The sequence below is a fragment of the Ptiloglossa arizonensis genome, chromosome 9 (assembly GCF_051014685.1).
Source record: "Ptiloglossa arizonensis isolate GNS036 chromosome 9, iyPtiAriz1_principal, whole genome shotgun sequence".
Taxonomy (NCBI): domain Eukaryota; kingdom Metazoa; phylum Arthropoda; class Insecta; order Hymenoptera; family Colletidae; genus Ptiloglossa; species Ptiloglossa arizonensis.
In genome coordinates, this window is record NC_135056.1 from 8,174,850 (window position 1) to 8,197,094 (window position 22,245).

The 22,245-nt window shown below is 38.4% G+C and overlaps 1 protein-coding gene across 2 annotated transcripts in view; it reads left to right on the forward strand.

Annotated features, from left to right (window-relative positions):
- The first annotated feature begins 201 nt into the window (after positions 1-201).
- LOC143151271 (uncharacterized) overlaps positions 202-22,245 on the forward strand; it is a 159,997-nt gene continuing 137,953 nt past the window's right edge. For both annotated transcript variants that reach the window (XR_012993278.1, XM_076320246.1), the window contains exon 1: positions 202-508. The gene's annotated coding sequence lies outside the window, so the exon portion shown is untranslated. The remainder of the gene's footprint in view (positions 509-22,245) is intronic.

Sequence of the window (22,245 nt, forward strand, 5' to 3'; positions counted from 1 at the left end):
AAACGAAGTCTTATTTCGAAGGGGAAGCGCGCGCGCTCGCGCTCGCGCTCGCGCGCGTTAGTCCCGGCGCGAGCGAGACGGCGCAACCGTGAATAGTGGGGGAAGGAGAGGGAAGAGCCGGGAGTGGGAGAGAGACGGAGCGAGACCGCAACATGACGAACGCCCGGCAGCAGCGAGGTGCGGGCAGTCTGCGCACGGACATCGATCGAAGCTCACGTTCCATTCCACTCCCCGAAATTCCCGGTGTTTTCCTTTCGATTCGTTGACACTTCGCGGACGAGATCGGAACGGGAACGGCCGCGGCGCGATTTGTTGTACGCGACGGTCCCCTCGTGTGAGTCGTGTCTCGGTGTGGTGACACTTGTGCCTTTCGAAGAAAAAGACTGAAAAAACCATCGTCCCGTGACTGATCGTCCACCGACTCGTTCTGGACCCGACTAATCGTCGTCCGTTTACACTTCGATCGTCGAGGACTATGCGCTGTTAACCTCTCTGCGTCCCGGCACCGGTGAGTAGTAACTTTGTTTGATTTGGAAATTTGTTGGACAGTGACGCCCGGGCGAAACGTGGGTCGATTACCAACGCAACGTTCCCCGTCTCGTTTCTCACTTCGTTTGCGCGATTTCTGCTTCGGTACCTCGATTCACTTCCAATTCTTTCGTTATCGTTAGGCGGCACGTTTCGCGATGTTTTCTCCGATTACCGCCCGGTGAACGGGGACTTTTCATGTCGGACAACGTTGCAGGTCACCCCGAGGCACGTCGAAACGGTCAATTTTTCTTAATCGCGTTGTTATCCTTATCGAATGCCGTTTCGTTCGGCGTGTCAATCGTTCGTAGAAACGATGCTTCGTTAGTCGAAAATGCACGGAGCTTGCGAAGCTCGTTGAATATTATTGCGAGCGTCGTTGGGCTGGACCGGAATGAATTCCGGTAATTAGCTCGATTTCGCGCGAAACGTGGGTCGACTGCGAGCGTAACTACTCGAATGATTTTCTACTTTGAGACGTTACGTCGACTCGGCGCCGGTTAAGGCTCGTTTATACAACGTCGGTCTCTGTTTACCGTTCGGGCATCCCTTCGGTCTCGTCGGTCCGCAATGCGTCGCGACGACCACGACAACGGTTCGTCGAAGCGAGAAACGCGCCGCGAAGGGCCAACCTTCGGGCATAACCTCCAAAGCGATTACGAAATCTGCCCACGAGCCATGCTTTCAGCGTTGGGACAGTGTTTACGAGCCGCGATACGCGACGGACAATAAGTGCGCGACAATAAAACGAGCGCGGAACCGCTATTGTCGCGCACGGCCGCGGATAAACGTGTCTGCGTGTATTTGCCGTGTACGCGGGCCACGATCGAAGGGCCAACCAGACCAGAGAGCCTGAAAATCAAAGGCGCTCCGTTAATGGAACGAATGGCTCGTGAGAAGTGGGAAGATCGAGAATGCTCGCAAACCTCCTCGCGATTTTCATTTACAGGGATTTTGATTCTAGAGGATGGGAACGATTTTAAATGCGAACGACGCTTGTCTTTTGACCAATTACTGGTGTTCCATTTAATTGAGTTTACCGGGTTGAAAGAAGATTGTAGAATTTAATAAAATAGATAAGCTCGGTCAACGTAGGTCTAGAAATCGACTTTGGGAATGAAACAGAATATAGAAAAAAAAAAAGTTTTGTTTCGTACTTCAATTCTTTTACATTTTAAGAAGAATTGAAATTTTTCTAGTATAGAATTGATATTGTGTCGACAGAGTCGTATAAATATTACAGGTCAACAGGTACGCCATGACGTATCATCGTTCGTAAACAATTGCGAAATTGATGTACAATGATGTCAATTTTATATTTCTCGTTTAATATTTTATACAATTATATTACAAATTGCAATACCCTTTACCGAGTATTCTTTACTGTCTAAACGAATGAATTTTTATAATTTATGTACGATTGGTTCTCATAAATAAAACGATGTACATTTTGAAGTCAAAGACTTCTTTTTTGAACTATATATATTATTTCAAAAAGATTCTAATAATTCTAGCGATTCTGATTGACAAATATTTGAAAGAATAGTTCTTCTAGTGACTTGGAGAGAATAGTTTATAAATTTAAATTCAGACATTGGTAGGAATTTCGGTAGTTATTTTTGATTCCAAAGAGTATCGAGTATCTACGTTTTAGAAACATTTGGGCAGTTTCAATTTACAGGAATTTGGATTCTTGGAAACGATAGGGTCGAGTTCGCTTCCGGGTAGTTTTGGAATTCGCGCAATTATTTGTGTTTCTATCGAAAAAAGAGTATTCACGCTGCAGGAATATCCTGGTAGATCTGATTTACAAGGACGTGGATTCCTGACGAACGGAGTCGGATACAGACACAGCTTCTTCTAGGAATCTGTCTGGTTATTTATGTACGAAAGAATATTCACGAGTTGCGTTCCAAATACACCCCTCGGTTCTGATTTGGAAAGACTTGGATTCGACTTTATTCGAAAATAGAGTTTGGAAATAGTTTGGAGCAATTTAATTCCAAGAAAACAAGTTTTGCTCCGAAGTTACGATTGATTTTGTTCTTCTCTTGTTAACATTTTTGATGTGCTAGAAATAAGCAGGAAAATCGGTTAAAGTTCTTCTATGATTTGGACAGAATTCAGTGATTTAACTGTCGCGTTGTGTCAGTATTATATTTCAAAGTAGTAAAATCTCGTTTAATTTGTACCCTTATTTGCTAATTGAAATTCAATATTTTCTAAAACGAGTATTCGATACACTCGATGGTTCTGGTGATCTAATAATCGGAGGTCCCGCCATATTTCGTTTCACTCTCTTCTAATTGAATATGCTTTTGCTATTTCCGGAAGAAAGGTCAGTGCTCCAACGATTTTCGACGCCACGCTTTAAACTCGCCCGAGAGTTTATCGATTCTTCCTTTATTTTAATTCTCGCTTATATTTACGCAGTATACTTATTTCTTGAATATTGTCAATCTTTTTCACTTATAATACACTGACCAAAATATTGACATCATCGTGAAACCAAACGAATATAAATTGGTGAATCACTCGGTTTTGTAAAAGCTCCAATGTACATATTCGGTTGCAGATGAATGCTTATTGCAATTTTCAATGACAATAGATTAATTCAAAATATCGGTTACCAATCAAAATATGATTTTTAATACCATTAATACTACGAACAACCATCACTAATCCAATTAAAATTCTCCTACGAAACGTAGTATAAATCTACGATTTTGTACTAAAACAATCACCAAAATATCTATCGTATTCTATTCAGCTTCACTTTTTAGTTATCGAATTGTGAAAATTCATTCAGTACGCGACAACTGAACGCAATACGTATCGGTTGTACACTTCAGAAACTGTATAATACAATAATTTCTTTAAATTCTGTAACATACAATAGTAGTTAGCTCCCCTGGTTTATTCGAGCGGTTTAAATTTGGTTCGGTCTCTTGAGTTACGATTATTATCGTTTTGAGAAGCGCAGGAGACATTGGGCTGACTCGTCGTTAAGAATATTTTCTTAATGGAAATTCCATATATATATATATTCAACGAGTAGCTGAATCGAACTAATTGGACCATTCGTTTAATCCACGACCCTAAATAGAATATAAACAACCGTGAAAGCAGTCGATTCACTTTTCCTTATCTTGACAGTTGCTCCACTTTAAACTCCCGAAGCACGTTTGAAAACGACAGTCTCCTCGTATTTCCATATTCGTCGTCCTTTCTCCCGTCCAATTAAACTACAAAAGCAGTCGTTCCTTAAGAAGAAATTACCGGCCTTCCGTCGAGCGAATTCCATCCTCGAATTAACAGCTTCATTTTTCGATCAATCCTTCGCGATCCAGAATCAATATACATTCTCGATAAACCGCTTCGGGATTCTTCTTCGAAACGAAATAAAATGAAACGGAACGTAAATACGAAGTTCTCTGCAATAGTGGCAACAGTGTTTAAACCCGAGAGAGATCAATTTACCCGTACTGTTATATTACAATAAAAGTCGGGCCTTGAGCCGAAATTACCTACCACCTATCAGGCGAATTCTTTCATCGAACGAACAACTTCATTCTTCCAATCGAACCATTCCGATCGAGACTCGTGAAATTCCCGACGATGTACTGTTACAATCAGCGTGTTTAATACACCTCGAAGATGCCGCTTCGTTAAGATAGCGACAATTTATAAAAACGAAACGTACGGTTTCAGTTCGTTCGGAATTGAAACTTTGCTCCGAAAGAATTACGATTGCCAATCGGTGCGCGTGTAATCGTGAACGTTCAAGGACGTTTCGCCAATTAATGCAATACGTACCGAATAGGCTGTTCATAACGTTGATGCTTGATGGATATCCTCGAGCTTGGCTACAAGGATTCACTCGATTCCAGAAACCTTGCGCACTTCTACGGACGTATTACAGTAATTGGCGAAATAACTTCGTGCCTAACTAATGCAGCTTGTCATTTGTATCCTTTCAATTACAATTCCACGTGTAGCAACACACGAACCTTGTTGAGAAAAGCACAGAAGCGCCTTTCAAATATTTCGAATGCACTTGCAGAAGTAACACGTTCACGACAGAGACTCGAAATATTTCTTGGATGGTGTTTTGCGGTAGCGATTCAAGCTGTGTAATGAAGTTCACAGTTATTCGACTCACGGTAAATAAACTGTATCTCTCAGGTTCTAATTTTGTCACGTTATAGCTTTAGCGCGGAGCAATCATTTAGTAGGCGACGCTATCGAAAATACAGAGATTTTGTTATCCGGGAAAGTAAAACTTTAGATTGAGATTTGTTTAACGGATGTTAACAATCTATGCAAATTGTACAACAATGAGTTCATTTTATGCAATACCTTCATTCTGAGAGTACGACGGAATAATTGTTTTCGGTCTAGTGCGTTCGATTCACTGCGTTCTTCAAATCATCTGTCTTGTTGTTACATCGAGTAACAGGATTTTCAATTGTCATTTTTCAAAATTAATTTTTTCCAAAGTATATTACATTAAATATTACACAATAAGCTATTGGGTTGTTCGGAAAGTCATTTCATTTTTTTTGGTAAAAATGAAACACGATTTTTTTAGAGTGTATAAACATTTTATAAATTTTATATATTCCCCATTTTGGAAAACGAAACGACTTTCCGAACAACCCGATAATAACCGAAGAAATTTCAGAGAGAGGATAAAAAGTTACAAACATTATTTCTTACGCGCAAAATACTCAAGTATTCTACTAAAAAAATATTGAATCGACAAACAAGCAATAACGGTCGATATCACTTATAAACTTCGCTTCGAATAAATCAATTTCCGTATTCAACTCCAATATCAATTTTTCTCGTCTCTGTCTCTCCAACGACAACGAAGCAAAGAATTCTATTTAATTGTTGTCTCGTTACAATTAAAAATTGTTAAATTGTTTAATTCCAACGCTCCGTTAAAATGTTGCGTCGATCGATGGAACACCGTGTAGAAATTTTTACGCGCGAAATTCGTATACGGTTCCCAGGGAATGAATCCGCGCACCGAATCGGATTAAGTTCGAAGTTCGGGAGTCGCTCGGTCCCCCGGCAGAAGCGAGTAAAAATTCAGTATAAAAATGGAAAAAGAACGGCGAAACGGGGATGTTGAACGCAAACTCCGAGTGAGTAAACACGTGACGGAGGCTGGTGTTTGGAGTACGGGCGCGATTCGGAGCGATTTCTGCACGGTGCTCGAGTTGGTTCGACAAAGTGTTCGTTGTTCCTTGTTACCGCGATTCCCGGTATTGAAATTGCCGTGACGTCGTCAGGGAACACGCGCAATGTTTTAGTACCTTCGCCGGTTGCGCGTCCGGCTGAATATATTCAGCGCAATAATTCACACGGCGTTGCGCCGGCGCGCGTATTCTTTCGTTAAATTTAAAAATATTTCCGTCGTTGCCCCGTGAATTGCCGCATTCCCGTATCTCGCCGGCGCTGGGGCTGGCTCGTCGTCGCCTTTTATTGCTGTTTCCTCTTCCCCGGGGGAACTCTAAAATCACACGGAACACGACGAAACTTTTATGGAGCGGCGATTAAGGCGCTGCGATATCATTCCGGTGATTTACATGTCGCGGTCGTCGGCTGCGTTTGTAGCGATTTAACCGAGATCGAAATCTCGTTAGGCCTGGTGTATCGCGGTGCAGAAGAGATATTGGTCGGTTGTGCTCGGTGTGTCTCGTTGCGTAATCGAACCGGTGGAAATAGATACGCGCAGGAAGCCGATCCAATATGTTAACCGTGGAGGTGCAACTAACGGTCGTTAATTCGATATCGACAAGTTATGGATAATTATAAACGCATGGGGAGTATCCTCGAGATATCGATAATAAAAATAAGAAGAAGCGAAACCAATCGTACTATATATATATGTAAATGGCTAGTACCGAGTAGATGTATCGGAGCTTCAATGAGCATTTTAATTTATAATAGAATTCTAAAAGTAGGTGATTCTTTTTCGTATTTTGTTTCTCCTTAAATAACGTTCGTAATAGAACACAGGTGTTGTATACGTTTATTTGTACGTATTTTTTTCTTTCATTAAGAATTAATGATTTATCAACCAAACCAAAGGGATTCGATGAAATAAGAGCACGCGCTTTTGATGTTTTTGCTTTATTAAATTTTATCGATTCGTGTTCAGTATACGTTCAATTGTTACTTCACGATTACATTTATTATAAATCTTTAGAAAGTGATCTTTCTATATTCGTTTTGTTGCGATATGTCATTTAACAGAAAGCAAGAAGAATGTTACTAGAGAAGATAATACTTCGTTACAGTATAATAATTGTAACGTTGTTCCGTGAATTACAGAGATGATCCAAAGATGATCCAACAGTATCGGAATATCTCGGCTACCTGTCTTGTAGCTAAAGTCGGTAGATAAAATATTTTAAACGTTACTTATGAGACTTCATAAGACAAAAGCACATATTTTGTTTCCAAATATTAGAATAAAGGATGTTGTCAACAGCTGTTCAAATCAAAGTATATGATTCGTACTCTGGTAGAGGAATCAGAGATTCTAAGAAAAAGCGCACAATTTATGGTATACGCATATTTTGTTGCGAAATTAGCTGGCTGCTTCGTGCTTACCTAAATTTATGTTTGTTATCATTTACGATGTATGAATGTTACAGATTACGGAGACGTGATAACTGACAATCTCGTAAATTTCTGTTTACTTATTTTCTGGTTTCGTGCGTTTCTAATTTTGTTCTTTTATCTACATTATATAAACAATAGACTTTCCATTTTTGTTGCTATTTTTTCAATGTGATCATTGCTGTCGGAAAGAAAGATAAAGTGTCGCTACATATTTGCGCAACATTTATAAATTGTAAGTTGTTTTGGATCGATAAATGAAATATTCATGAATTTGAAATTTTTTCACGTTTGGAACTTCGACAAAGGTGGTAGATATTTTATTCAAATTGAATAAAAAACAGTTTTACATCGATAAGTCAAATTTCTTCGATGAAATAATAATTTACTACCCTTTCGATTAATAAGAAAATAAATTTCGAAAAGTACTTACAGTGTTCGTTTCAAACAACTACTTTTTAATTTAATTTTCAAAATGTAACGTTGATTAAGAATATTTCTCTCTTCTTATTTAGTATTCTTTAATTACAAGTACGTTCATTTCCCATCCAGGATAAATTGTGTCTATTTAAAATCTATTCGTGTCTCTCTGGAAATAATGATATTAATTCTCTATTGAAACAGAATACACATAGTATTAAAATACAATTTTAAATACTCGATTGTCTCTCAAAGCTACCACAACACCTGAAGTAACAAACACGTATTCAGACAAGTTTGTTCGTAATCTTTAGAAAAGATTTATAGCGCGGAATCTTTACGAAGAAATAAGATTTTTACTCCGCGTTGAACAAGAGATTAACGAGCAAAAATTGCGTGTATTTTATGTAAGTGGAAAAATAATTTTTGGAATAGTCGAGCTGAAGCAAGTCGAAAAATGACGTGGAAATTAAAATGGAAACGCGAAAATAGGTCACGTGGAAACATCGATTAGAGAGTAACATCACTGAAAACGAAATGGAAGAAAAATGTAAAGCACGTTGCCCGTTGAAAATTGAACGTTGCCCGGATGAAAGTAGAAACCATGCACACCTAATTATGGGTTGTAACATCGAGAGCAATGAAACGGAATGAAAGTCTGAGGTGTTCTGCGTTATCGGTTCACGGTGTTACTTTATTTGTCAATGCCGATGGCACAAACTTTACTAGAAATTTAATTGAACGTTCATACGATATAGGCAACGAAACCGTGTCTCGTGCTGGCATACTTTCCTTCCACTTTGCTAAACATAGATTTTCACTCGTACGAATTTCGACAAACAGCCTTTTCCACGTGTATTCGCGCGCGCTAAAAATACGGAAGCCGATGTTTTACCATTGACCGCTTCGACGGAAGTGCTCATAAGTAGACTTTCCAGGGAAAAGACTCTTGAAATTTATTTATGAAATCCTCCCCGCGAGCGAGATTTACTCACCAGATATTCCTCTGCATTGTGGCAAACGAACATTACTACACCAACCGATAGAATTAATTTGAATCAATTGAGTCCTTTCTATTTTGAATTTTAAGCGCGTTTCGTATTTATTTGTGAATTAGTTTCAGGCAATCTGTAAATAAGGAATGTAAAATATATCGGGACAAGATCACTGTATAATTTCATATATAAGTAGTATATATTGTAAATCGTAAAATTATCGATTTTAAAATATTATCTACGCGATAAATAGTTCCGGATCAATTTGGAAAATTACCGAACAGGGAGAGAGGTTTGACATATTTTTTTTAATATCTGCAATTCATCCAAAAGTGGGTGAAAATATTTTCGACGTATGTTTCCATTTTTTAGACAGTGTCTGAATAGAGGAGACGTACAATACATTTTTGTAGACAAAAAAGGGTTTGCGAACTAGAAAATAAAATCTCTGTGTTGCATTTAAAATTGGAAGATGATTAAAAATTACATATAATCCATAGAAACGGAAGAGGCGAAGCAAAGCATAGAATTAAGGGAAGAAGATTAGAATCTGGTTACCATAGCGATATCTCTAGACGAGAATCAGGTTTTCATATTGGCAATTATCTCGAATGATGCCACTTAATGGATAACTATAAAATATGATTTGTACGATAAAATCAGCAAAGAACCATTCTCCTCTGCGTTTATAATACAACGTACTGAAGCAAAATCAATGTATAAGATAGGTAAAACAATTCTTATATAAAAATTTATTTTTATAACACTCATTTTTACGTCTAGACTAAAAATGATTGAAATTACCCTGTATCTAAAAAGATAAGTTTACAAATTCAAATTCGATCGATAAAACCTTAAACGTATCAATGTATTTATTTGCAATATCTCACGAAGAGCCACATCTATCAACTATAAAATATTTCTCCTCTACTTGGAGCAACTTTTCCAAGAACATTCTCGATACCTTTCAATATTCCCTCGTGTTCGAATAAAACGGTCACCCCGTAGATAACCAGTAATTTTCAAACGAATTTAAACACCTATCGAAGAGTAAGTTTCAATATTATTCCTTTTTCGAAAACCTACGATAAAACGAATAAGAAGTTCTCTCACACAAACCTTTTAGAACCCACTAGTTTCGTAATCGTACAAAATATCTTTCGTTTCCGTTAAACATTTGTTGTACGTCGATACGTATCGAGCACGTCGCAATGGTAGTTTTTCACGGTACGGTGGTAAAAGTATCCATTGAAATTGGCGTCGAAGCAAGAACTGCTGGTTGATTTCCATCTCGATTCAGACCTCCAGCGCCGACGGTGAACGTACGCGTCGCGAGTATAATTAATCCATCAGTTAACAGCGGTTCGTTAGCAATTAGCAATGTTGCGCGGCTAAGAACTATTTCTCCCGGCGGGAGAAAGTAACGCCGGCTACGAAACACTGTGAAACACATGAATTTCTTTTGGTCGCGACTTACAAGGAAATCGCTGGTGGGCATCTATCATGCGAGGCCTGGTCTTCATACGGTCCGATGGGTTTCTTACCAGTCCGCGACGGGGCACGGAAACCTGCTTAACATGCTCCTGCGTCTCTAAATATATTAGTCGCGTTATAGCTCGTCGATGAGCAATACCACACGTTTAATCCGCGGATGAGACGGCCGGCCCTTGCACCGGACGTACGTATATGGAGACGATAAAATCTAACCGTATCTCTGTCGCTTCGATAAAATTAGATGTCGCGAGTGTGTCATCGATCAACGCGAGCTATCGCTGGAGAAACGGGCTTGCTACCAGGAGTACGCGAAATTGGTACTTGTCCCGAACGGATAGAAATAATTTGGCGTTCGTTCGTTCGTTCGTTAAGCGGTAATCTCCTTTTCGTCGATGGTTTGACCCTGTTTGATGTACAGTTGGTAGCCACGGTTCGGTGCACGCTGTTGTTTCGTTGGTATATTCTTCAAGTTTCCGTGATCCCGTTTTATCTTAGTTACAGTTTGTGTTTTCCAGTTAGAGATCTTTCCTCTACACGGTACATTTAGAGTTATCTTTTCACCGATGGCTCGATCCTCTTTGATTCTGAGAGCGAGATTTCAACTGGCACTCTCACTCTACTGTATCGTATACGTTGCATTAGAATTGTATATTTCGGAGCGAGCATCCACCATCGGAGCCCCTTATCTTTCGCGTTATGATTTACGTTTTCTAGTTTCAAATCTTTTACCCGTTGTTCGAAAGTTTGTTTCTCGTGGATGGCTCGGTCTTATTCGATTCGGAGTGCGAGATTTCAGTTGGTACTCTCGCCTGAATATATAAATGTTTTATCACTGGGATTGTATATATTAGAGATTATAATTTTACACGATCTTGGTTCTCTCTTTCGAGACCCATTTTGCTATAACACTTTCGATAGTTGACTTACATTGCGTTTTATAGTACTTTACAGTATGCACTCCGATACATTCGATCGTCTTATTTTCTTGCGATTAGATTTGTATTTTTATGCACGAAAAATCAGAAAAAATTATCTATATGTAATATATATCATGCTTCTAGTAACACAATATTAACGTGTTCAGTGTAACTGATTAATTATAAACGAGAGCAGTAATGTGATAAAGCGCGTATATAAACATATTAAATACAAATAACTACAATATTTTCAAACTCATACGACGAGAAATGTTTAATTGATTACTGAAATGTTATTACGGATATTATTTTCCCTATTTGTTTACATGGAGCGATTGCATTACTGCTGACTCGTTTTAAATAGCTCAGGCTGTCCATTCATTCTTTCATTCTTGATATATTTGAACTTCGATTAAATATAAAAAATAAATCATATTGTTGACCATTCCTTCTTGGTATTATCGAGCAGCAAGCATTATAGGCGGTGTGAAAAATCGTTTTATTAGCACCAGGTTTGTTAATGTATTTACTTCCTTTTAGTCGTTTATTCCGTATTTGTAACTTTTCTGTTTTTCTTTTCTTACACAATCATCTTTTATCGTTTCGTTTTTGTATTAACACGTTTTCATAAGTCGTTCATATTCGCGCTCGTATTATATTTATTTCGCGTTATTTATTACTTGGAAGTCTTCTTTCCATCGACGGTTCGGCCTTGCTTGGTTCGGAGAAGTGAATTTCAGTTGGTAGGTTACCCTAATGATGTTCCATTAGTCTCGTGTATTTTGTAGCAATTTTTCACGCATCGAGTTTTGTATTTTCAGTTCGTTTTGTTGCAAAAGTATCGCAACGTCTGTTTTTCTTTTTTTCTTTTTGTACATGACGATAGCAAACAGGCTCCACGGTCAGCGATACGTTTACACGCGTGAAAGTTTTTCGAAAACGTAATAAATTACATATTGGTCGATGACGATATTATTTAACGCGGTTTTGTTTCTATATTATCTACTACTCTTTTTTACGGGAAAATACCGATTGTCGATTACCATCCTTGAAATCTTTAAGACGTAAAATATCCAACAATTGAATTAAAGAATTACTCTATTGTATAACATTTACTCCACTGTAACGATACCAAATACGTGACTTATCGGTATTTAAGAGCAAACGTGATCGTATGATAAAGAAATAAAAAATTCCCACTATTTAACGCTGGATAACGTTACGTCGCTAATTAAAAGAATTACCTAACCCCCCAGGTTTGTTTCGTTACGAACCACACGTATTTGGTCGTCGCCTCGTGTGTTGGCGACCTTTGGAATTTCACTTGGGTATCGAAGAAGTAGCACTAAATAATAAACGTCCCGATATATTTATTCCCGTTTCCGTCGCTACTTGTCGGCGATTTATGTGGAAGTTTACGACAAGTTTCTTATTGGTTTTAAATATTATGCCCGATCCACGCCGAATCTTTACGACCCGACGGCTACTTTAATAAAGCCGATATATCATTCGAATAACGTTAATTACATTCACGCGAGCGTGAAATCTTAATTATCATTCGTGCACCGGGGGATTTTGTAACGCGACTCGTTTGTCGTTCCCTCTTGCCGGTAGAACTCGGTTAAGTGACTTGTCTCGGGTACCCTTAACGGGCGAGCTCAGTTTCCCCGTATTGAAAATAGTTTTACGAGACGTAAATCACGCTCGAGACGACGCACGGTGAAACGTCAATTAATTAACCGGAGGCATGTCACTTACGTCGATAACCAATCTCGCCACTCGGCGCACTTTCGTTTCGCGAACTTACGACCCTTTGTTCCCCCGGAGGCTTTTCAATCGCCGAGGCACACTCGTTTCCGCGCGCCCGCGCAACGATCGCTTATTTGCGCGCGGTTCCCACCGACCAGTAGCCACGAGTCGAAAAACCAACCCTTCCCGAACTCCGCTTCCGGATCAATTTGTCTTCGTTTCGCCAACGAAACGACCTAAGGCCATTGTTGTTTAATTGGAAGTTGACAATGTAGCTTGGCGACATTATTTTTATACTCAACGAAATCTTGTTATCCACAGTACCAATTATCCCTCGATAATTGGAGTAAGTTTGAGTCGAAAAATGTTTGGTTTGCTTCTATAAGGTCTTTGTTGTTTATTTGGAAGTTGACAATGTAGCTTGGCGACATTATTTTTATACTTAACGAAATCTTGTTATCCACAGTACCAATTATTCCTCGATAATTGGAGTAAGTTTCGCGAAAAATATTTGGTTACTTCTATAAGATCTTTTATGTTTATTTGAAAGTTGACAATGTAGCTTGGCGACATTATTTTTTTATTTAACGAAATCTTGTTATCTACAGTAGTCCCTCGATAATTGGACCGTATTTCTCCTCTGTAAAAGGTATCGAAGCATCTTTTTCCGAGTAAGTCTCGCGAAGACTTTAACTTTGAGTTAAAAAATGTTTAGTTTACTTCTAAAAAGCCTTTGTTGTTTAGTTGGAAGTTGACAATGTAGCTTGGCGACATTATATTTTTACTTAAGGAAATCTTGTTACCTATAGTAGTCCCTCGATAATTGGACCGTATTTCTCCTCTGTAAAAGGTATCGAAGCATCTTTTTCCGAGTAAGTCTCGCGAGGACTTTAACTTTGACTTAAAAAATGTTTGGTTTACTTCTAAAAGGCCTTTGTTGTTTAGTTGGAAGTTGACAATGTAGCTTGGCGACATTATATTTTTACTTAAGGAAATCTTGTTACCTATAGTAGTCCCTCGATAATTGGACCGTATTTCTCCTCTGTAAAAGGTATCGAAGCATTTTTTTCCGAGTAAGTTTCGCGAGGACTTTAACTTTGACTTAAAAAATGTTTGGTTTACTTCTAAAAGGCCTTTGTTGTTTAGTTGGAAGTTGACAATGTAGCTTGGCGACATTATTTTTTTACTTAACGAAATCTTGTTATCTACAGTAGTCCCTCGATAATTGGACCGTGTTTCTCCTCTGTAAAAGGTATCGAAGATACCAATCGACGATCTTTTTCCAAGTAAGTTTCACGAAAACTACAACTTTGAGTCGAAAAATGTTTGGCTTACTTCTGAAAGGCCTTTGTTGTTTAATTGAAAGTTGACAATGTAGCTTGGCGACATTATATTTTTACTTAAGGAAATCTTGTTATCTACAGTAGTCCCTCGATAATTGGACCGTGTTTCTCCTCTGTAAAAGGTATCGAAGCATCTTTTTCCGAGTTAGTTTTACGATGACTTTAACTTGTAGTTGAAAAATGTTTGGTTTACTTCTAAAAGAAAATGTGGGTGCAGAATGTTTCCATTCATTGCTCTATCTATTCAAAAGTTTGAAGTTACAATGTTTTCATTCACTATATTAAAGCAAAAGTACAGGGAGCGTTGCATTTCACAGAAGTTGGACAGATAAAAGACGTGGTTCAGTGAATACGGCTATTCTGCAACTTAGGCTTAAACCTAATTCTGCAACTTTTACAACAGTGGTGGAAAACTTTTTTGTGGCGTATGTGTAAAAAAATTACGATCTTACTCGGCATAAAATTAAATTTCCATTCTTTTCCACTAACAATTACTTTTTATTCATTTTTGGCGTTCGCACAATTTATCATCGTCTGATTTTAAAAAATCAATTTTTTTCTTTGCATTTTTCAAAATCTTAAAAATTCTGTCTTAAATCCTCGAAACGGTTTTATCAAACTGGTGGTTAAGTTTTCTCAGAAGCTACATATTCGATTGATATCAAATTGGAGCTGTATGCTTAAGATAATGTTCATAGTACGTCACGAGCAATCTTCAAAAACAGTAGATCTTTTCTGGAAAAAATAAATTTAAAAAAAAATTTGAATTCTATTCAATCACGATCATTAAAAGCACAGAAATCCATTCCACCCTACGACTAGGAAATTTAGACAGCGCGGTACAAGAACGTTCGTATTTTCTATACGAATCCTAATGTTTGTACGAAAATCGTCAGAAATATTGTTCAAACTTTGTATTTCCGATATACGTATGAAATATTTATATCGGACATTGCGTATCGTCGGAAAAAATTCCGGAACACCGGCTTTCTTTTCGCCCGGAATGTTCGTGTTTCCTCGTCCGTATCCGCCCTAATGTGTTTGTGTAATGCGCACAGGGAATGAAAAAATTGCCAACTGGTCGGGCAAAAGTATACAGAGGTTAGCGAACACCGTGTAGAAAATTTCTCGGTTAGTTTGCGAAAATGATTCGTGCGTAAAATTGATAAAAATATCGTCCCGTATATATTCGAGCCACCCGCGTAATTCATGGACGCGTACGACTCCATTTGCGGAGGCTGGGCCAGTTTTTGCGGTCGGTGTCGATGAACCGCGGATCCGTGCATCTCGTGATCGCTCGAAACTATAAATTACGCAAACATCAAAGAAACGAGGGAAAAAGGAAAGGGGGCCCGTTCGGTCGGTCGAGTTTGTAACGAAGGCTAATGAATTTCGTGCGCGTCGTTATATCCAGCGTTAGTTGCAATTACAGTGCAATTAAACTACGACCCCCTCGTTAACAATGCAACCATTGTGTTAATAATTACGCCTTGGAATGCGTTTCGCGATCGGTTTTACGTAACGCGAACACGCCGTTACCCGTTGATCGAATACTAATCGCGTTCCGTCGAACTCGCCGTGGAATCGGCCGCTTAACTAATTCGCCGAGACACACCTGCAATCAGATACTTGACATCGACACGCCAGCCGAGAGTCGCTGCGATCACCTCTTTCGAGAATTCCCCGTAGAACGAGCTGTTCTGCTTTGTAGCTCGTTTTCAAGTTCCCGGACAAGAGAAACGAAGTGCGCAGTGTTTTTCCTACTCGACGAAGAGTGCAGACCTTGGAGATCACTTCGGGGAAAAGCTTTGAATTTTGGTACCGCGAGACAGACGCGCTCCAGGCTTGCGTTTAAAGTCGAACGTATTCGGTAGTAGCGCAGTTTGTTTTCCAGTTTCGAAACACGCGGTTTTTCACGGTTTTCAATTCGTCGAAGCTCGTAGAATATCAACGCGATACACGAATATCTTAAGGTTTCGTTAACACGAGTCTCGAACGAGCAAAAGATGTATCGATTGATCTCGAACGAACGGAAGAAATTTATAAACTAATAGAGTTTCTAAGCTTTCATTTCGAAGTGCATATGCAACGAGAGATGTTATTTTCGATATTAGTTTCACGTGTGGCGTTTCTGTTTCACTATTAACCCTTTCACTATTAACCTTTTCCATTATAATCCCTTTCCATCATAGCCCTTTCCACTATAACTCTTTCCACTAGAGCTTCTTCTACTATAGCAACCCTTGAAGCTCCGTGTATTTTTCGACGCTTATAATCGGTGAAATATAACACGTGTGTCAATATAATTTATTTATAGAAATTAGCTACAAAATCAAGTGTTTTTTATTGTTATAAAATTTGACGTGGACACTCGCAAAGAACGCAGGCATTCATTAATTTTTTTTTTACGAAAGAAATATTTATTTTACTTTACTTGAGTGATTTTCAGTAAAAATTATTGATAATTTATTTCCAAGTAGTTCGTTATCGCTATCATCGTTGGATAGAATTATTTCGATTTATTCTTTCATTTTAAGTTACATAGTTTATCTTATACAAGTGATCGTTTATGAAGTACAAGTAAATATACATGATTATTGAAGGACAGTCTATGAAAGATGTACTATGAGCAACTAGAAAGAATGCATCTGGGTGTTCTCGATGTTCTCACGACACGAATAGTATTAAATCAAAATCTAAATTCCATTCAGAGGTATTCTCTCCATCTGTCCACTATACTTCGTATAGTCGCACCGGTTTAGAGAAATGCACTCACAGAATGCAACGCAAAATAACTTCCGCGTTGTATGTATATTTGGATACAAGAATTGTTTCACTTCGATACCAGGTAGGTGCACGAAATTCCGCTTGCTACTAGTCAAAGTTAACGTTAACGGATCTAACGACAGCCGCTTACAGCTAGCGCATCTGTTTAAAGTCGCAAATAAATCTCAAACACACTTTGTACAGTAGGTCAATTGCAGTGTAAATTCACTCAGAGAATATTTATAGAAACAGCCCGGTCGGTGGAATTAGGTTCCGCTTTCAAGCTCCGTTGAAAACGTCCGCGAGTGTACTTCTCTCACACTCGTTGAACCCTTTCAATTACTCTCTCCACCCTCCCTCTCTAAGCGATCACAGATATCAACGATGGCCGATAATCGCGAGTGGGAGCCATAGAAGGATCGTCCTCGATTCTCACACCAGTTGACACACCAAAGGAAAAGTTCCTTTCTGCTTTCAATTTTCTGTACTTTTCTCTCCTCCTTCTCATTGAAAACGACCAAACAGAATCTTCGACGTCAAACGAAACTTTCGTCGCGTTTACAATACATACTCTATACCCATTTTTCTAAATGTTTCGATCAATCTTCCGCGATTCGAACAAGATCCAATGTCTCTCGAACCGTGCATAAACGAACGACGAATACTTTCCACGATTTGATCGAGTACATCCATCGATAACGTTGGCTTGGGCTCGTTTAACACTTTACGTAGAATGTAAGCTCAACTTGTGTCGTATCGCTACGTGAAAAATTGCTCTAGTTGCACATCAAGTGTGTGTTCGAAGATTACTACTTGTAAAATATAAAAGAAGTACGAAATATCGAATTGTAAAGTTACGTTGAGAGTTATACGTAATTTTCGCTTTGAGAAATATCGTCGAATAGTTCCTCGTTGCAGAAGAATCTTCGAGTGGAAAGGGTTACAGTGGAAGGGATTACAATGAAAAGGGTTCTAGTGGAAAAGGGTTACAGAGGAAAGAGTTACAGTGGAAAGGGTTATCGCAGAAATGGATATAGTGAAATGGGTTACAGTAAAAAGGGTTACAGTGAAAAGGGCTATAGTGGAAAGGACCATAGTAGAAAGGGCTATGGTGGAAAGAGCTATGGTGGAAAGGATTACAGTGGAAAGAGTTACACTGGAAAGGGTTCTAGTGGAAAGGGTTACAGAGGAAAGAGTTACAGTGGAAAGGGTTATCGCAGAAATGGATATAGTGAAATGGGTTACAGTAAAAAGGGTTACAGTGAAAAGGGCTATAGTGGAAAGGATTATAGGGGAAAGGACCATAGTGGAAAGAGCTATGGTGGAAAGGATTACAGTGGAAAGAGTTACACTGAAAAGAGTTACACTAGAAAGAGTAACACTGGAAAGGGTTACAGAGGAAAGAGTTACAATGGAAATAGTTACAGTGGAAAGGGTTATCACAGTAATGAACATAGCAAAAAAGGTTACAGTGAAAAGGATTACAGTGGAAAAAGCTCTAGTGAAAAAAGCTCTAGTGGAAAGGACTATGATGGAAAGGATTATAACGGAAAGGGTTAATAGTCTCGCGCTCGAGCGAGCATTTCGTTCCAGTCCCTTCCATCGAAACGAGAATCGGCGAACACCGGCGACAGTTCGATCGTTATTCTTCGCGCGATTGCCGAAAGTCTTCGTTAGTTCCCGAAATAATTCCACCTGGAACCTCCCCGATCTGAACGAGGAGCGCTCTAATGGTACGCGCGTTAGGCGAGACATTTTTCCCCGTAGCGAGTTCGCGGCTGGACGAGCGGGAGTGAAGCGAGAAAAAGAGATTAAAAAGAGGGAAACAGAAACGCCAGTCGTGTTCCTATCGTAAATCACCGACGAAAATACAATAATACAAGAGAAGAGGCTCTCGCTCGCGCCATAAACCAAATCGCATCGGTTGACCCGGCTTGACCCCTCTGGGGGCTTTTGTGCGACACATTTTCGTCGTTTTTTACTTTTTTTTCTCTCTCCCTCTCTCTTTCTCTCTCTCTTTCTCTCTCTCTTTCTCTTCGAGGGGCGTGAGAGGAGGGAGGGCGGTGTTCGGTCCTTTAAACGGGCCTCCGCTTCGGGAATTCCTCAAGGTTCCTGGTCCACGAGACGACGGGTTAGACACGAGGAGATCCTGTCACCTCGCCATAGGGTGGCCTTGCCGTGGCCGCACAAAATAATCATATAACGTGCCTGACTGCATAGCTGCATACCATAATGCGCCGCGTGTCCCGTCTTTGGCGACGTTATTTCTCTCTCGTACCATTGTCCCGATCGATGTGGCCAAAAATCAACGATCACGACGCTGATCCGGCGATCCTTTTTGTCCGCTTTTACGACGCTCGGGAATGCATTCCGTTCATCGGGTTGTGACGACTCTTTTTACCTTTTATCGATGACATTATTAATATTGGCTTTCGGTGCCCGATAACGCCGGGGATCCACGTCTCATTGGTTTTAAATAGGAGAGTGCAGCTGCTTGTTTTCCTTTGCGAATCTTCTAATAGTATCGGTGCATCTCTAACCGGTTGTTCATCGATCGATGATTTTTCAACCAGTTTCGTTTCGATTACAACCACTGTAGTTGCAATTCGATTCTACGTTTGTTTTGGTACTGCTGTGGAATAATTTTTTTCTTTTTTTTATGAAAATCTAACGAAGTGCACGTTTCATAATATTGAACAAGTGTTTGGTAATGGTCATTTGCGATTTGTTCTACATTCGTGGTTGTATATTAATGATTAACCCATATGTATGAAATTATTGTTTCGTCGATATTGATATTTAGTTTCTATTTGTGTATTCAAAAAATACTTTACAAATAGGAAAAATAATTTTCTCGTGGAAACAAATTCTTCTTTTTGAAGTTGAGACGATAAATGTCGAGACACTTGTGTATACACAGTATATATCGAATAAAACAACAAATGTCAGTATTGGAAGCTTTTACGAACATTTTATTTTTAGTGTAAAATCATAATAATGTAAGAAAGAATTCGTTTTATTAACCAAAATTCAGGTATATTCTAAATAAAATCAAATAAATTGTAGCTGATTGTAATATTTTTCTCATTTATAATATACTACAAAAAATGGTAAAAAAAATTACCGTTGATTTTATTCCGGTCTCAATTTCCTACTTTAACAGTCGCATGATGTTTGAATAAAATTTAATACTTAATAATGAATATTCTTCGAATAGAATACTGATATTTGACGAGTTAAGGAATTTAATCTCTGTCTTCTTGTTTTTCGGTATGGTTAATTGTTTGTTTATTTCTAAATATGTCGATACATCATGTTTCGAGATTGTATTACAAAGAGGTGGAGTGAGAGTCAAAATAATGTAACCACAATTCTAAATTAATGGAGAAGATTGATTTTCATTATCTTGTAATTGTCCAGATGAAAAGAGATTGCGGTTAGGCTCTTCGATTTCTGCATACCTGCATAATCTAAAATCTTCTCGTATTTCCATCCTGTGACATAGTGTCTGCGTTCGCGGAATGATCGTGGTCGGCGAATTGTTGAATGAAAAAATGATAAACGATGTAGATGAATATTTTGTCCGAAACGTGTTTTTCTCTACGTTAAGTATCGTGTTTCGATTCTGCCGCAAAGGCATACATTTGTATGAAAATTACTCGTCGAAACTTGTTAAAAAATTTTGTACAAATCTAGACACACACCAATCTACCCGACTCGCGTTCATTTACATTTGTAATGAGCAATTGCAAAATAAATTGTAACGACGAGTTCTAGGAATCGTTAATAAATTCTTAATAAATTTTACATAAACGCTAATATTTATTCGTTTGTAGATCAGTGAAACTAGTATTCAGCATAAAAGACATTTTCTGTGGACATTTTTTAGAAATCGAAATATTTGTAGACACTTATCTTGTGCTACGTTTAAATATTTTATATCTCTGCAAAGTTTCGAAAACGTATTTTAAAATGTTCCTCGTTAGGCAAGCCGAGGTAATTTGTCGCGAAAGCTGAACGATTATACCCGCGAAGAAATAATAAATATTTCGATGTTTATCTATTCCTTCGTTTATTTATCTAAAGATCTCTGTCTAAAATCGTACAAATCTAACTGCACTTGAAATAAATCGCGTTATACTAGCATTTGCTCTGTGTCGTGCTTAATTCATTTTTAATTACAGATACAAGAGTATCTCTGATTGAAAACTAATTCAATTACCGGGTTAAGGAGTTTATAATGCTCGTTTGAGTACATTTATGCAATATAACGATTAAGTTATCTACGATACGTAGTCTCTGCTAGGTTATAAAAGCTTCATAAAATATTTAAACGTTAAAGACTGAGAGTAATTAGCTCGTTCGTAAACGCCTACGTATGGTCGTCAGTGTTCGCTCGATAAAATTGTACGAAAGCGTAAAGAGAGTGTCTTTGAAAGGTCTTGAGAAACTTTTCCAAGCGTTGTAGTACTCGCTAGACCGAATAAAAAACGCTTAATGGGTACAATTCCGCGAAACTACCCTTTCGGAGTAAACAGCGATTTTTCTATCTCAATAATGTAACTTCTATTCATTGCCTGCTGTAGGGAAACAGAGAATTATCTTATCGTATTCCTTCAGTGTGTAAATATTTACTTGATTTACTCGCTTGACTCCGTTGATCGGTGTCAGTAAACATACGATAGCCGAGAATCTCAGTCCGATAATATTCTCTAGCCCTACCGTCGTGGCAACGAATAGATAGGGTTAGATAACTTATTGAAAGAGAAAATCAGTGTTTTTTCTGGAAGCCTACGTACGCTAAGCATTTTTTATTCAGGCCAGTGAATACGTACCCTGCAGACTCTTAAACCATCAAACGCACTTTGTAGAGGAAACTTGGAGAATTTCTTGTTACGGCTAACTAGTGGAAAAACGGTTGTGATAATTTCATTAAAACATTCGTTAAATAATACGTTAATGTAATTTCGTGATAAATAGGTTTGGTCGGTTTTCGTGCAGCTACGAATTTGTAAGAATAAGACAAAATTTTCTTTTTCTCAGTTTAAAATGTATTTTTTTTTTTTGAAAATACCAATAGATGGAATAGAGGTTTAGATAAAATATCGTTGTTGTAAATTTGTAACCGATACAAATGAAATTTAATGTTTCATCTGATAAGAATCTGCGAAGAGTCAAAACGTAATGCTTCAACTTTCGATAAAAAATAGCTGACGATTTATAATTTATAAATAAATTTGGATACAATATTTCGATATTTTTGCGTTAGAAAATTGTGTTGATAAAATATTTTAACATTTCTGTGTTAGAATATTTGCTAAATTATTTACCAGACTAAACATGTTCTTACACGTCCCCTATTACCCTGTTAAGGGTTGCACTTTGGGGTTGCACCCT